General features: G+C 40.8%; 1 long non-coding RNA gene across 1 annotated transcript; it reads left to right on the forward strand.

Moving 5' to 3' along the window:
- Positions 1-4,575: 4,575 nt before the first annotated feature.
- LOC310889885 lies at positions 4,576-16,248 on the forward strand. Its single transcript, XR_014576869.1, has 3 exons — positions 4,576-6,418; positions 10,490-10,612; positions 15,930-16,248. It is a non-coding gene; the product is annotated as an uncharacterized lncRNA (long non-coding RNA).
- The last annotated feature ends 1,276 nt before the right edge of the window (positions 16,249-17,524 follow it).

The following is a 17,524-nucleotide window of genomic DNA, read 5'->3' on the forward strand; positions in this document are numbered from 1 at the left end:
GATTTTGGCATTTGTCACTTAAAATTTATTTATTGGTTTTATTTTGAGTAGTCAAGATGAAAGAACCTAAGGAGCTGTTTGGGTATAAATTGCATGTAGTTAATTGCATTTTAAAAGCAGGCAGGTCTTAAATGTTTTTATGATGGACAGCTCAAGTCATCTCAACCCAAATAACTAGTCATTTACAAAGGAAATAGGAATACATCAGAAAAAGTTCCTAACGCCCCTAGGACTAACTTACATATACAAAGTTTCACGATTAAGTAGTACTTCTTAAATTGCTCAGTGATGTACACAGAACTGCCTTCTGTGAAGAAACGTTTGCTTCCCAGATTTCTGTTTTGCTTTAACATAGTGATGTGAATACGTGTTCAAGGCTGTATGATTTTTTGTTTTAAATGTCATGTTCTTATCTCAATAACAGTTGGATTTTCACCCTGCAGATTTCCCTATTGCTTTTATTGCAATTTTAAACCTTGATGTAAGTTAAAGGCATATGTAAAGGAGATGCAGTACATTGGTCAGCCTTCACTACATATTAATATTTTGTTTGAAAATTTCATGACAGCTGTGATTCTTTCACTATTTTTTTTAAAAATTAGTATTTTAAAGTGTTAGGAAGAGGTAAACTTCAGAAAATAATATATACTGAAACTTGAGCATTAGGGATTTTTTCCTTTTGAATGAAAGAAAATGGTTTTGTATGTTTGTGCATTTTTATTTTTTATTTTACTTATCATATTAAAAAAACAAAACAAAACAAAACACAAATTCTATTTCAAGATCGTCTTTAGGACATGCACAATGCTGAAGTAGAAATGTTATTAAAACCTCATACATGACCATAAGTTTCAGAACAGCATATTTATACTCTGTTAGATTTCAGCCTGTCTAAACATATTTGTGAAGCAAGTTATATTATCTTTTATAGTCAGATTTTTTCTTTTTCTTTTTAGTGTATTCCTGGTTAAAAACAGATATGTGGAGTAGATCCTACACTAAAATAAAATGAGAAATTAGTCACTTTCCTTTCTTCCTATTCTACATGAAAATATTTAATACTACTCACAGTACTTGTAGTATAGTTAGGCTGCAAGCAATGAGCTTTTTCACGTGTTGGCCTTAATGGTTCTATGAAGAAAACTACTGCAAGTTATGGACTAATGTGTACTTGGCTTCCAAAAATAGTTGCTGTTAACCTGTATCTGACTAATAGCTGAGGTCACACTTTTAGTAATTTATACATGTATCTTAAAAGCACGAGTAATAAGCACTGATGAGAAAAAATCAAGAAAGACATTTGCTAAAAAGTCTGTTTGTGATGGAACTATTCTCAGAAAACCTGTGTGATCCTGAATGCTAGGGTGTAGCCTAATAAGCACATGAAAAATCAGAAGAAAATGCTGATGAATCAGAAAAGGCAACTTAAAAGGAGTTGCTGGTACTGTCTGACAGAGTATGATGGATTAGACTTCTCAGTTTTACTCATTTCGTGTAAGCCTTATCAGACTTCACTTAAATTCAGCAGAGGTCCTCATGAATTTTTCTTATAGCAATCCTGAAACTTAAAGGGCTAACAAAAGCTCATGGGACAGTTTTCTATAAACTGGATAAACTGCCACTGTTTTGTATTAGGTGGGTGAATTAACTACTTTTTTTTCCGTACTGGTAGAATCAAAAAGCCAGCATCTGCTCCTGGAGATATACTAGGAAGCCTTTTTGCTCTCTAAATGTATCAGAATATTTTCTCAGTTTTGTTCAGCAAGAGCAAGCAAACAAGACTAAACTCTGGGAGAGTCTTCCCTCTTCTGAAGCAATGCTACTAAGTCCAGGCAGAAGCAGCTGTCAAGATAGTGCTTCTAAGTCATTCTTTGTAGCCTAGGCCTTCTGTGCTGATCAAAGGCTCACACATCATGAGTCACATAAGATTATTCAGTATAGGCTAAGGAGATTAAAAGTAATTGTCTGTAGTAGAAAAGAAGCTACATGAGCTCAGTGGGGAAAGGACAACAGAGACTTGCAACCCAGAGAAAAACAAACAAAAAACAAAAAAGGCACTGGCTAGCTCGGTTGTCTGCTTTTGCAGCAGAAAAACAGAAAATTGAATATACCATCTCTCCTGCCTCTTTGAATGTGATTAAATAGTTTATGGTACTTTGAAGTTGGTTGTAAGTTTTGGTATAGCTTGGATGCAATAAAGAGTACAGTAAACATTGATCAGGATTAGTGATGTTTCCAAACCTTAGACTTTGAGATTCTGCTTATCTTCAGTAGATTGTTGAAGCATGAAATAGTACACATTGTCCATGTCTATAAGGAACCCACATTCTGTTGACTATATGCACTGGAAAGTAAGGGATCATATCAAGATGGAATGATGCAAACTGGGATAAAAATTTCTCAAGCTTTGATGTAGATTGAGCTGTTGTCTTAGTTACAGAAAAGCTTGGGCATATCATCTACCTTGACATTTCATGGAGGGGGTTCTGGTACTTTGAGGTCTGACACCACTCTGTTTGCAGCTGCAGTCAACACAGAAATTCCATTTTCCAATTTATGTGACTTTTGACCTTCATGATGGCCAGTCATGACATAAGAAAACTTAAGGGTGATGACAAAAAGCTGTGAAAGCCAGCTTGTTAGCCAGATTATTATCCGAAAGTGTTATTAGATGTTCCAATAAATTCATAAATTGCAGTAATTTAATTCAAATGTTGGTGTGTATTCTAGAACAAGATCTAGAAGATAGAAACATGCTGCACATGAAGTACTGTATGAGCTGACTTAAGTAAATCTGTGTTCTGAAATAGTTTTTAGCTGACTACGAGAAAGCAAGGAAATATTTATTTATTTATTTATTTTCAGAGGCTTCCTTTAAACACAGGGCTGAAAGAATGAATATATTGGCTCATATATTTGTTAACTGAGAAAAATACTGATTTAATGGGATATATTCCAATGTGTTATTTGGAAGCCAAGGTGGAGTCATTTGTATTGTACAGAGCAAATTGTAATGTGTCCTTGAGGCATTTTGTAGTTTATCATGCTAAGAGACAAAGTTTTTTTCTTATTTGTCTTAATGCACATTCAAAACATCTCCCATTATGTCTCCACCAGAGCTGTTATGAAATATTTTGTGGTAACATTTACTGAGAACTTTAAGTGTGTGCACAGGAACCTTAGTTACTTTAAAAAAAGCAGACTGACAGCTGGAAATACCTTAGCTACATTGAAATATATCAGACCCTGTTGGAGAATCCATGGCCCCAGAAGCCAATATAATCTACAAGTTTGCTTTTTACAGCTGGTGGCACATTGAATTATTTAATTTCTTTTTTTTCTGCATTGACACTGTAGAGCAATAATGCACAAGTTAATGAATTGCTTGTTTGCAGCTGAAAGGCTTATTCAGTCTTCATCAAGCAGGATCTCTCTAGTTGTGTGTTTGGGAAGAGGGTCTATGGTTTTCATCCTGGCTTTGCTAGTTTGACTGAATGCTGAAAAGGCCTCTTTAGTCACTGAGAAAGTTTGACCATAGTTTTATGTAAACTGGCTACTAAGAACAATTGTATTCTTAAAAATCAGTTGCTTTTAGTAACTGTTTTATTGAGATCACAACCAAGCTGTTGTTTATTGCTGTATCAGAGTTTGTCCTTATGCCTTACACTTTTTACTATGCTGTCTTCTGTTAAAGGACCATATTTTGTTGCAAACCTAGTAGACTCAGATGAAAATGTAAACTGGATTCTTTATAAGATATACTTCCTACCCTCAGAAAAAATTGTAATAAATAATTAATAAATAAATAATGTTCTACCACCACCTGTAAGTCTGTGGGAAATTTCAGAGAAATAGTCTAGAGCATCTGTGTCAAATGGTTGAAAAACAAAACAAAAACCAACAACAACAACCAAATTAATGAAGATGGATAATAGGGTAAAAATTGTGATTGTTCTCCAAAATTCTGAGTATAGCGTTCATATTTGTGGCTTTTTACAGGTTTCCTTGTACCCTCTATGTCTTGCTGTATTCCTGCCATTCATCTCATGTAGACTGTTCTGTGCATACTAGTTACTGGAGTTACTGGATGGGAAAATAGGTTTCGAGATGGACAGAAATGGAATAGCCTTGCTGTCTGTTCTCTTTCTCTCTCTCTCTCTTTTTCATGTCTCTGTTTGAAATAACTTGGAATTTCTTCTTTCAAAGGATGAAAAAAAGGGATAGATTTAAATATTCCTGAAAGGGTTATGTAGTTGAAGAATGCTATGAGGTATTGCCACAGAGCACTTTCAGATGCTTGTTAGGGAGTTTATTAGATTCTAAAGTAGCAACCAGCTAGTATTTGCTGGATTGCTGTGTAAAGGATATATAGGCCACTGTTTAAGTCCATTTCTATTAGCTGCTTCCATCTCCTTGGCATAATAGCACAGCTTTGGTTGCTCTACTCTAGCGGCAAGGACTGACAAGAGAGGTGATGTTGATCAATGAAAAAATGAACAGTAGTAAAATAGCCAGTAAAGCAGACTGTGAAGCCAAGTGACTCATTTAAATTATTTTCTTTAACAAAATCTTTATTTGCAAAAGTGAAGGGAGAAATGATTGAGTATATGAACTGTTCAAAGACAAAGTCATGAAACACTCCATGTCTTATGAATTCCTAGCAGCCATATGTTTAGCCTCTTTATAATTTTATTTTGATGGAGAGATGCAGAAGTGTTTCAGTAGTATTTTAGAAGATTATTAGAGATATGTGAGGGAATAGAAGCCTTTTACTTCTCTACGACAATACTATGGATTGTTCCATATATTAAGACGTGTTTCTCCTTATACATAGAGATACAGGAAATAAAAAGAGCATGAATAATATAACAGAAAGTTTTGTTTATCTCTCAAGTTGATTCCTTTGTTTTTAATATCTCAAGGGAAAAGAGAAAATTTACTGTAGTGAAGAGACCAGAAATACAGAATTTGTAAGGATAATGCCTGTGGATTGTTTAATCAATGAATGCAGGACAGGTCTACTACCACAGAGCTATTAGGATTAGCGGAACCTTTTGGCAGATTCATGCCCATGCAGCCAGCCATCTATCAGACACTAGGGATATTTCATGCTCCCAAGAAGGTAGTGGTTACTTTAAGAGCTTCATTAGGGTGACTGTGGGACAGTGGAGTGATTCAGGTGGTTGCAACTATCTTTTGATTCAACCTGAATCCAAATGATCAGATCCAGTTTGTTTCCACAAAAAGACATCAATGAAATCCCTTTCCCTCTCCCTCTCTGTTTTCCTTTCCCATTCCCTTTTCCTTTCCTGTTTTCCATAAACAATTTGATTCCACTAATGCCTTTAGCTGAAAAAGTACACATGCATCCTCTATACCTATATCTTTTGTAGTTCTATAACAGGATTAAAATATGCATGTAAAAGTGACTATTGTTGAAACATGACAAAGTAAACACAAAGGTTAGCGTTCCTTAACATCTATACAGAAATCACTATACAGTGACATAATTTAGGGGAAGGAACAGCTTCTTGTAGAACTGGTCTTTATTTTTATAAATTATGTAGTACACTATCAGGATGCACCACACTGTGGTCGTTTTACACAGGTGGGCAGCTGAGCTCCACCACAACTGCTCTTTCACTCCCCCTCCTCAAAGGGAAAGGGGGAGAAAATATGGTGGAAAGGGCTCAAGGGTCGAGAGAAGGATGGGGAGATTACTCAGCAATTATCATGACGGGCAAAACAGACTCAGCATAGGGAGACAGTAAGATTTATTGCCTATTACTAACAAGCTAGACAAGTGAGAAACAAAGGAAAGAAACCAAAAAGGCCTTCCCCCCATCTGACCTCTTCCACCTCCTCCCCCCGAGCAGCGCAGGAGAACGGGGGAATGGGGGTTGTGGTCAGTCTACAGCACTTCGTCTCCACCGCTCCCTCACGGTCACTCTCTGCCCCTGCTCCACGTGGGGTCCCCCCCACGGGATGCCTCCTTCCCGAACTGAGCCTGAGGGGGCTGCCCACAGGCAGCAGCTCTTCAAGCACTGCTCCCACATGGCTCCGTACCACGGGGTCCATCCATCCCCCAGGAGCAAACTGCTCCAGCAGGGGTCCCCCCAGGGTGGGCGGCAGCTCCCCCCAGACCCCCTGCTCCTGCGTGGGCTCCTCTCCACGGGCTGCAGCTCCGGCCCGGGGCCTGCTCCTGCGGGGGCTCTCCATGGGCCGCAGCCTCCTCCAGGCCACATCCACCTGCTCCACCGGGGGCTCCTCCACGGGGGGGCTGCAGCGTGGAGATCTGCTCCGTGTGGGACCCATGGGCTGCAGGGGGACAGCCTGCTGCACCAGGGGCCTCTTCACATGCTGCAGGGGACTTCTGCTCTGGCACCCGGAGCGCCTGTCCCCCTCCTTCTTCGCTGATGTAAGTGCCTGCAAGGCTGTTTCTCACTCCTCTCTCTCTCCCTGTGAAGCAGCCTTTTTTGTTATTTTTTTCCCACTTCCTTAAATATGCTCTCACAGAGGTGCAAACAACATAGGTTATTGGCTCGGCTTTGGTCAGCAGCAGAGCCCTTATCTGACATGGGGCAGCTTCTAGATTCTTCTTACAGAAGCCACCCCTGTGGCCCCCTGCTACCAAAACCTTGCCACATAAACCCACCGGAGCAACCCTTTTGGTGAAGAAATTTTTCCTAATAACCACCCTAAACCTCCCCTGGCGCAACTTAAGGGTTTTTGCTCTTATCTTATCACTTGGGTCTTGGGAGAAGAGAACGATTCCCACCTCCCTGGAGCCTCCTTTAAGGTTCCTGTAGAGCAAAATAAAGTCTCAGCTGAAATTCTTAGAATAGAATAACGGAAAATCTCACTGCATTACACCAGAAGTATGTTTTTGCCAGTTAAAATAAAATAAAATATTAACAGTATACGTATACTTTTTTTTTTTTTTACATACGGTAACAATAATAATGGTAATGGTAACAATAACCATAGCAATGCAAACTACCGTTCATACTACATTGTTTTTCTTTATGTTATTTCTCAATGTCTGAGAAGATCTCAGCTGTTGGATTTGGAACAGTTGATGTATTATAGCATTAAGTACTAATTGCTTTCCCACTCAGTAATTTGTCTAACTTAGGAGAAGCTGAATAAATGAGGTCTTCACAAAGACAATAAGCTAACTGAAACAACACAACTGACTCTTGCACGTGTGATAAAACTGTTTCCTCAGCTGAGAGTGTCCCTGAGCTCCCTTGTAGCTTCCCTTGTGGCTGTAATGACCATTACTGAGGTATAGATTTCAGTCTCCCTAAGCTCGCTGTCCATAATAAAACAGAAGAAATCCGTGTGTACTTGACAGAAGCACGAATGATGTATTTTGTTAGAATTTGGAGATTTTTGAGGAAACGGGAGCCTCCAAAATACGGACCGGTTCAGAAGAAATGAACCTGATCTTGCGAGAGCAGTCAGTTGTGCTGGATCATGAAGAATGCTATCAGAGCAAACCTGGCTTCACTCCATTGTTTTAGTTATTGCTGAGAAGGGCTTGCACAGTTTTTTAAGGCCTTTTCCATTTTTTTTTAATTTTTTTTTCACATTGCCCTGCCAGTGAGGAGGCTGTGGTTGCAAAAAAGCTGGGAGGCAACACAGCCAGGACATATGAGCCAAACTGGCCAAAGGGATATTCCCTACCATATAGAATCATAGACCAGTTTAGGATGGAAGGAATCTTAAAGATCATCAAGTTCCAACCCCCCTGCCATGGGCAGGAACACCTCCCACCAGACGAGGTTGCTCAATGCCCCATCTGTCCTAGCCTTGGACACTTCCAGGAATGGGGCATCCACAGCTTCTTTGGGCGACCTCTTCCAGTGTCTCCTCACCCTCATAGTAAAAATCTCTTCCTTACCTGAGTCTATCCTCAGCCTGTCTTCATAGGAGAGGTACTCCATAGCTCTGATGATCATTTTTGTGGCTCTGCTCTGGACCAACTGCCGGTCCAGGTCTCTCTTGTGCTGGGAGCCCTGCCACTCCATACCCCGGACTCTGGAGGGCAGAGCAGAGGGGGAGAATCACCTCTCTCGCCCTGCTGGCCACTCTGCTTTTGATGCAGCCCAGGATACAGCTGGATTTCTGGGTTGCAAGTGCATATTGCTGGCTCCTGTTGAGCTTCTCATCAACCAGTACCCCCAAGTCCTTCTCCACAGGGCTGCTTTCAAGGTGTTTCTCACCTAGTCTATGCTGGTGTTTCAGAGAGCCCCTCTGCTCGTGCATTAGACTGGGAGGGAGGCTGGGCATCTGGTTTGGATTGTTGGAAGCCCTAACTTCAAGAAGAATTAAAATTGAGCGTTGGCCATGTAGAACAGTAAAGAGGCATTTTCTCCTGCTTCTGTGGTAGGCAATGGGCATAGCTGAAACACATCTGAAACAAAACTATTACCAGCTCGTACCGTTCCAGACAGACCCTTGATGATACATGGGTCAACCACTGTGCTGCCAATTGTACAGACCTCCTAGTATTATTTTTTCAAAGGCAGTCAAACTTAATAAGCAATGACTTTTACTGGAACACTAAAGAAAGTCTGTTCATCAAAGGCTGCATCTATATTAGATGTGGAGATGGAGCAATAATGTAGTTTTGCAACAAATGAATATTACAGCAATGAGTATTTGTTATTGGTGCTCTGTGAGTGAATGAATGAAGTGGCCCTGTGGCTGCCACACCTTCTGTGATGATGGTAGCAAGGGAGACCCATGTTTCTGCTGGAGCTCTTTCTAGACTGTGAATTTATCCAAACTGTGTTGCGTTCCCTTGGAGGTATAGCAACAAGCAATGTAGTCCAGTTGGAGAAGATCAGTAGATCAAAGCAGCTAAGGCTAAAGGCCTTACATATTAATCATGTGGTTCCAGCATATAGGAGCTTTGGACTAGATTCATTTGGAGCCATTGGACAAAAATGCCTGCAAACTTTGATTCAAATCTATCTGAAGAACAGGTGATTAGTTTGGGTTTTTATATCCCCTGTCGGGGTTGCAATACATTGATCTTGCACCTGAAACAGATCTTTAATTTCTGTTTCTTTAGAGAGAACATTCATTCATGTAGCACTAATCCTCTGTGAAACTGCAACTGGATGGAGTAAATGTGATTATTTATTGCAAAACTACGTTCTTGCACCATCCCAGCATCTAATAGAGATGCAGCCTTTGAGGAATAGATCTTCCTTAGTGTTCTAAGAAGAGCTGCATCCAAAGGAACTGGGGTTCTCCTAGGACCACTACAGAAATATTTCTGCTCTCCATAGCTTGTCCAGCACAGGCAGTGTTGGTCAGAGCACGGTTGCCTCTGACACTTGGTGCATGACACTTAACATAGACTCACAGTTTACACTGAGGTCAATCTGAAAATGAGAATCATGTTGGAGATGAGAAGAAGGTGACAGAGATGTGCTTAGGGTAAATGAGTAATTTCTGTGCCCATTTCCTCCAAGCTGAATAAGAACAAAGTGAATTAATTTAACAGTTGTCAGTAACTTAGATCACGATAGATTTTATTTCCTAATTGTTCTGACAGTACATTCTCCTGTCCGCTGTGGGTCTGTTCCACTTCCTAGAGCAATCAAGCTGGATTCTACATTTGTCAGCAGAATTTTACATAAACTTTTCCTGAGTGCAGTCTACATGGATAGAATATAAAGCGTGTTTAACTTCCTCCATCCAGCCAAATGAATAAGTATTTTAAGTATTTTATGTTAAAGGACTAAGCATCTTTCTTTTTTTTTTTTTTTTGGGGGGTGGGGGGAGGGGGATCTTTTTCTCTAGACCTTACAAAATAGATCATGGCAACGTTCTATTGAAAAATATGAAAACAGTTATCTTAAGAAACAAAAATGTATAGCAGCTAAGTGTAGTAACCAGTGAAAAGCTTTTTGCCAGTTGAACTTGAACCAAAAGAGATCGGAGAATTCTGCAGAAAGCAAATAAAGACAGGGAATCAGGGTGTCTCAGTCAATCAGATGTGATGGAAAGCCGGCAAAAGAGTGAGCGCTTTTTTCATCTGCTGTAATCAAAATGATAAGAAAATCTGTTTAATAGAAAACAAATTCAATTCAGATGATCAAGCTGGGGACTGGTCTGCGTGAGAATGATACAGAATCTGTGTTAGCTATTTTAAAGAAAAAGTTAAATAAGTCTGGGTTGCTGTGATATCATTGACGCTGTCTGAAGAAAGGTATTGACCAGGAAGTTTCTTAAATTTTTCACGGGTGTCTTAGGAAGAAAAGAAATGAAAAACGGAGGGAAGTGAGAGCAGGAAGGCTTATACAAGGAAGGCTTATACAATGTCGAAAAACGGGATAAATGCTTAGTTCTACAGACGAAACGAGGTTTCCATGCAGGGGAATTGTTTGCCTGAATTTTCTGTAAGAGTTTCCCAGTGACTAAGGAAATCAATGGGAAAGGACTCACTTGAGAAAGCACTTTGTTCTTACAGGTCCCATTTCAATACATACTATGATACGTCCAGAGGTAAATCTGTTTCATCGTCATTTGGTTTACTTTCCTGTGAGTCTGATCAATGGAGACACAGGACAGCCACGCACAGTAGTCCTCTCAGGTAAGAAAGCGTTCTCCTTCCAACAGGGATGTTAGAGTGAGCTCTGCAGGGAGACGGGGAACAAGATAAAGGATGGTGATTCCTAGGTCTTAGCTAGCCCAATTGTGTCTTAGAAAATGAAGTAGAAGATTCTGAGATCGATAAGCAATTAATTGAAGATGTAAACGGAAAGTGTTACCTACAGGTTTAACAGAAATAAGTGGGACGTTTGGGAAGAAGATTGGGAGAAGCCGGTAAAAACTTGCAACAAAAGGTTTGGGTGGAAATTGAAACAAGGGACAGTAACTAATAAGGAATAGAAATGATAAAAAAGGGGGGATAGGAAATCAAGGAAATGGGGAATACCCAGAACAAAGCCGTTTTAAGGAAAAGCCCCCTTGGGTGCATAGTGGCACATGGGAAGGATATTGTCAGAACTGGGGGGGCACAGAAAGCAAGAGGACTCTCCTTAAGCATTGCAGTCAAGGGTGGCCACTATACAAGCTTGAGGATGGAGCTAAATGGCCACTTTATGGATGAATCGGCTAGAACGCTATCCTGCAATTAGTGTTGTTTTTGAGGAGAGAAGGAAAACGGGATGAAATGTTGTATACTGATACGTTGTTTCAGCATCCTGGAGGGAAAAAGGTATGGAATTAAGCTGGCCCCTGACTGAGCCTTTGGTGAAAGTACAGGCTGGAGCAAGATCAAAAGAAGCGTTAAAAGGGTTATTGAAGGTGCTAAAGGTCTGGCATGTAGTATTTGACAAAGCTGTTTGAAGCTGAATGAGCAGGGAAAGAGGATATCAAAATCACAGGTGTGAGCCCTCTGGGGCCTCTGGTAAATACCAAAATCTGGTTAAATTGGGAATTGAGAATCTATTCTAACAAGGCCCAAAAGAAACCCCTATGGCATTTTTGGACCAGCTTTGAAATGCAGAGAAGAAAAAAAATATACCAGTTTGGACCTGGCTTCGGAAGACAAACAGAGGCAATTGGCTAGCCTTTTTCTAGGACAATCAGGTCCTGATGTCAGAAAGAAATTGTCTTAGGTTGCAGGATAAACTTGCAACAGTCAGAGCAGGAATGACAGGGACCAGGGGCATCTATCGTAGCAGATCCACTGGTTGAAATAAAGCTAGGAATGAAGAGAGAGACATGGATTTTAGGTTGGATATGGGAGCTGCTTTCTCTGTGTTAATCCAACAGTTGATTCTGGAAAAGCGCTAGGTCTGTAAATGTAGTAGGAGCAACTGGCCAAAAAGAAATATATATATATATATTTTTTGCAGTGCTCAAAATTGGAATGGGGGAAAAATGATGGGTTTTTATACTTACCCAGTTCTTACTTACCCAATATAAAACTTAATATAAACTTAACACATATATAAAACCAATATAAATAACTTAAATAATAATTAATAATAATTAATTAATATAAATAATAATTAATTAATTAATATAAATAATTTAATATAAAACCAATATAAAACTTAATATAATATAAACTTACCCAATATAAAAACATCAGTTTTTTTACTTACCCAATTTGCTTAAGCCCTTCTTAGGAAGAGACTTGCTGCAAAAATTGGTTGCAAAAATTTCTTTTGAACAAGGGAAAATGGAAATTAAAGTAACATCTTAAGCTCTGAAGTCTATCTATCCGTGGCGAGTCCAGAGAAAGCTCCAGATAGGACTCCCTGAATGGGTGTAATTATGAAGCAAGTGTATCTGGGAGTTTGGGCTACAGGACTAGCTGGGGGAGCAAAGAACCTAGTACCTGTGAAAAAGTTCATTTAAAGGAAAATGCTCTGAAGGTATGCTAAAAGCATTACCCGCTAAAAGTGAAAGACAGAAGAGGAATGGAAGGAATAATCAATAACTTGCTTAATTATGGAGTAATCTACTAAGAGTAGAATGTGAGTCAGAATATAACACTCCATATAGGCCCGGTTAGAAAGGCAGATGGAACCTATCGTATAGTTCAGGATTTAAGGACCATCAATAGGATCACAAAAGATTTATACCCTGTAGTAGCCAACCCCTACAGCCTTTTGGCAAAATTAGAAAAGAGTCAAGTTTGGTTCACGGTACTGGATTTAAAGGATGCCTTTTTCTGCCTGCCCGTGGCACCTGAAAGCCAGCAACTCTTTGCCATTGAATGAGAAAATCCTAACAGAAGATGAAAAACTCAGTGTATTGACTACACTACCCTTCTGCTGACTCTGTCTTTAATGATAGGAAGCAACAGTTAATTATGCTTTTAGCATATTGCTTTTTACTATGTAAGGTTTTCAAGGAATTTATGCATAGGAAAGGTCAAAGCATTTTCTCAAAAGACAGGCCTGAAAAAGGTCACAGTCCAGTAAAGAAATCTTGCTGCAGTGAAAGGTGCTTCAAGGATGAAAGCAAAGCCAAATTTTCTTTCCAATATATTAAAAACACACTTCCAAAAGAAACATCATCCTTTTTGTCTGCATATGGGCGAATTCCTACTAATCGTGTTGTAGTGTGTTCATTCTGCAAACTGTATTAACACCTAGAGCCAATGACAAGTGTTCAGAAACACAGGAATGCAATTTAACAATCCATGCTTTTGTATTATGTTTTTGTGCCTGGAAAGGTAAATGGATTTGTAGGCTGATATTGAATCTGCCCCCCTCCCTCACTCCCACCCCCCCTTTTTTTTTTACCTGCAAAAAACAATGATTATGCAATAAAGGCAGTAGAAAGGCATTACATAAACTGAGTCACGCTCTCGCAGAAGGTCATCTTAGAAATTCCCACACTTATAAGGAACCTTCTACAAAAACAAATTTACCTGCCTAACAGTCACTGAATCTCCAAAATATCACTTAATTTCTCATGAACATTCATATCCACATTTTCCAATGTTATTAATGCACATTCGGTGAGCTTTGTTTGGGTTTTAAAACAGCCTACTGCAAATATCCCAGTGATTCTGAGCAGCTGAATTTACTTGGAAGTGAATTCACAGACGCTCATATTCTTATTCAAAATGAAGTACATACAGATTATGCAGGATGCCCAGACAGCCACACAGAGGTAAAGAATCTCCTGGCCTGATTGAGATTTTCATATGTGATTTGTACATGCTGAGTTTCAGTGTTGAAGGGCCATGTAAAGTTGTGGTGCCACTACCTGAAGTCCTGAAACATCCTGCATCCCAAATGAGCTGACTAATGACCCTGAATATATAAATATCTGAGGGAAGGGTGTCGAGAGGATGGAGCTGATCTCTTTTCAGTTGTGCCCAGTGACAGGATGAGAGGCAATGGGCAAAAACTGAAGCACAGCAGGTTCTGGCTCAATATGAGGGGGCATTTCTTTACTGTGAGGGTGACAGAGCACTAGGACAGGTTGCCAGAGAGGATGTGGAGTCTCCTTCTCAGGAGATATTCAAAACCCACCTGGATGCCATCCTGTGCAATGTGCTCTAGGTGATCCTGCTCAGCAGGGGGATTGAACTAGATGATCTTCAGAGGTCCCTTCCAATCTCATCCACTCTGATTCTGAAGGAAAGTAGCAGGCACAGTCTGCCGATTTTCAGCTAAAGTGCTTCAGAAGTATAGTCAGAAACAATCTGTCTACAGACAGGTAGTAAATAAAGATTAGGGAGAGAAGAAGCAAGAGTAGATAATTCATACAAATATGCACATTGTAGAAGAGGTTCTTTTCCCTTCTTTTTCTTGTATTCTTTTCTTCTTTTCTTCTTTTCTTTTCTTCTTTTCTTTAATTTTCTTCTTTTTCTTCTTTTTCTCCTCTCCTCTCCTCTCCTCTCCTCTCCTCTCCTCTCCTCTCCTCTCCTCTCCTCTCCTCTCCTCTCCTCTCCTCTCCTCTCCTCTCCTCTCCTCTCCTCTCCTCTCCTCTCCTCTCCTCTCCTCTCCTCTCCTCTCCTCTCCTCTCCTCTCCTCTCCTCTCCTCTCCTCTCCTCTCCTCTCCTCTCCTCTCCTCTCCTCTCCTCTCCTCTCCTCTCCTCTCCTCTCCTCTCCTCTCCTCTCCTCTCCTCTCCTCTCCTCTCCTCTCCTCTCCTCTCCTCTCCTCTCCTCTCCTCTCCTCTCCTCTCCTCTCCTCTCCTCTCCTCTCCTCTCCTCTCCTCTCCTCTCCTCTCCTCTCCTCTCCTCTCCTCTCCTCTCCTCTCCTCTCCTCTCCTCTCCTCTCTTTCCTTCTCTTTTCTCTTTCCTTCCCTTAAAACTCTCCTCTCCTTTCCTCCCCTACACTTCCCTACACTCCCCTCCCCTACACTCCTCCATACCCTACACTCCCTTCCCCTCCTCTCCCCTCCCCTGCCCTCCCCTCCCCTCCTCTCCCCTCCCCTCCCCTCCCCTCCCCTCCCCTCCCCTCCCCTCCCCTCCCTTCCCCTCCCCTCCCCTCCCCTCCCCTCCCCTGCCCCCATACCCTCCCCCCCCCACCCTCACCTTCTGTCCCCTACCCTCCCCTGCCCTCCTCTCCTCTTCTCTCCTTTCTTCTTCTCCTCTCCTCTCTTCTCCTCTCTTTTCCTCTCTTTTCCTTTCTTTTCCTTTCTTTCACAAATTTAAATACAGAAGGGTGAGAAGTGTAACTTCAAATCACCTCAGTTGTTTTAGTAGCTTATATCATCGGGCTGATTCATGGGAATCATAATCAGTAATCATAAAAATTCCAGTTGCTGAGTAGCTCTTCAATCAACAATCTCAGATTAGAAATATGCCTTTGGTGTGGTGCATCCACATGGGGCAATTTGGAAGGAGAGAGGACTCTTATCATCCTCAATTAAATACGCAGAAGAGCTAAAGTTGCCATTTTGCACTGTAAAGGACATCAAACAGGGGATACTGACATTGAAAGAGGAAATAGATTGGCTGATGCAGAAGCCAAAGGGGCAACAGAACGAGCATCTGAGAGTCAAATTTTGGCACTAGTACCAGAAACAGAAAAGCAGGCATTAACAAAAGTCTTAGAAAATGAGGTAGAAGATTCTGAGATCGATAAGCAATTAATTGTAGATGTAAACGGAAAGTGTTACCTACAGGTTTAACCCAAATAACTGATGGGAGAACTGGGATACCATACGATATTGGATGGTAATTGGAGAACATAAGAAAGCATGCTGGGGAGCTGAAATATTATAACAGTTTTAAAGCAGAAAATGGATAGGACCTAATTTGTATACCGTTGTTAGACAGGCATAAAAGTAAACCTCAGACAGGAATCAAACCCCAAACAGGAACAACAGGGAAGGGAAATGTTCCTGGGAAACAGTGGCACATTGATTTTTTTGAACTCCCAAGAAAAGGGGGGTTTAGATGCCTATTGGTACTAACAGACACTTTTTCCAGATGGCCAGGAGCATTCCCATGTAGAACTAACAAAGCCAGAGAAGTGTCCGAAGTATTGTTGAATGCAATTATACCGAGATTTGGTGTACCCTCAGTAATGACATCTGACAGGGGACCACACTTCACTGCAGAACTGACCCAACAAGTCAGCAAAGTGCTGGGGATTGATTGGCAACAACACACTCCATATAGGCCACAGGCAAGTGGCCAAGTGAAAAACCATGAACCATTTGATAAAACAACAGATTGGTAAAATCTGTCAAGAAAGCAATATGTATTGGTAAAACTAAGCCCTGGTAAAATCTGTCAAGAAAGCAATATGTATTGGTAAAACTAAGCCCCTTTTGAGATATTCGATGGCAGGCCTTACCAAATGCCGTACGAAGGAGAAGATCTAACACAAGTAGGAAACTAATACTTGCAACGACATATTATAGTTTTGGGCAAGCAACTAGAACAAATCAATAAGAACGTTTTAGGCACTAGACCTTTGATTTGCCTCCCAAGGGGAAGTATGCACTTTGATAAATATTAGTTGCTGTATGTATGTAAATGAAGCAGGACGAATTGAGACTGATCTCTCTCTCTCTATATATATATAAGTATTTGGAAAGGACCAAAATCGTACATAAGGTAGTTCAAGATGACACCTCATGGGGTTTTCGAGAATTAGGCAACAAAACGACCGCTTGGTTACCCAACTTTTCTGGGCTTAAGGAATTGTTTAGAGGAATACTGATCTTCCTTTTACTAGCATTCTTGACCTGTGTATTGGTACCATGTGCATTTTGGTGCTGTATGAAAGGACTAGACGATTATGAAACCTGGAAGTGTAACCGAAACAAGCACCAAGTCGAAACTGGTAAGAATTTTATGAAAACTTTCAATCAAGAAGGATTGTTATAAGCAAAAGAATTTGCTTAGGATAAAGAAAAGGGGGGACTTGAGACAGGGAACAAGATAAAGCATGTTGATTCCTAGGTCTGAGCTGGCACAATTGTATGTTAACGACCCAAAGATAAGGGAGTAAAAGACTGTAGGCGCAGACAATGGAACCAGCAAGAACTGGCTTGAGCAATGAAGTCTGTCAAAGACAGGAAAGGCCAAAATTAGCAGCGCGGAAGACTTCTGCCCTTCATCAAAGACCACCAGAATATGCCGGATGACCACCCAAGTACTCCAGTACCCATACGAACAGAGAAGGAACCTACGTGAGTGATTCTTCGGAGACCTGATGACTACGCAAGAGACTTATGGGGGAAAAGAAATGAAGGTGGATTTGTGCCAGTAGCAGAAGCACACTGCCAGCAACCGTTGGTGCTCAAATTAGGTGGAGCTATCCCCCTTGCGCCCGGCGTGTGCGCGCAGCGCCGAATAAACATACCTGCTTTATAACTATTCTGAGGTTATAGAGTCTGGTTTCCACAAGTCAGTAGCTGACCAATGCTGTAGAGCTCAGAACAGATGTCATCAACAGACTTCAAGTGACTGATCAGCTAATTTGATTAGCTAATATGACTGATTAGCTCTAACTACCAGGACTAAAAGTTTGGTATTTCTGGAGAATATCGTGTAGACGAAGGAGTGTTCAAATG

This window comes from Anser anser (genome assembly GCF_964211835.1).
Source record: "Anser anser genome assembly, chromosome: Z".
Lineage (NCBI taxonomy): Eukaryota > Metazoa > Chordata > Aves > Anseriformes > Anatidae > Anser > Anser anser.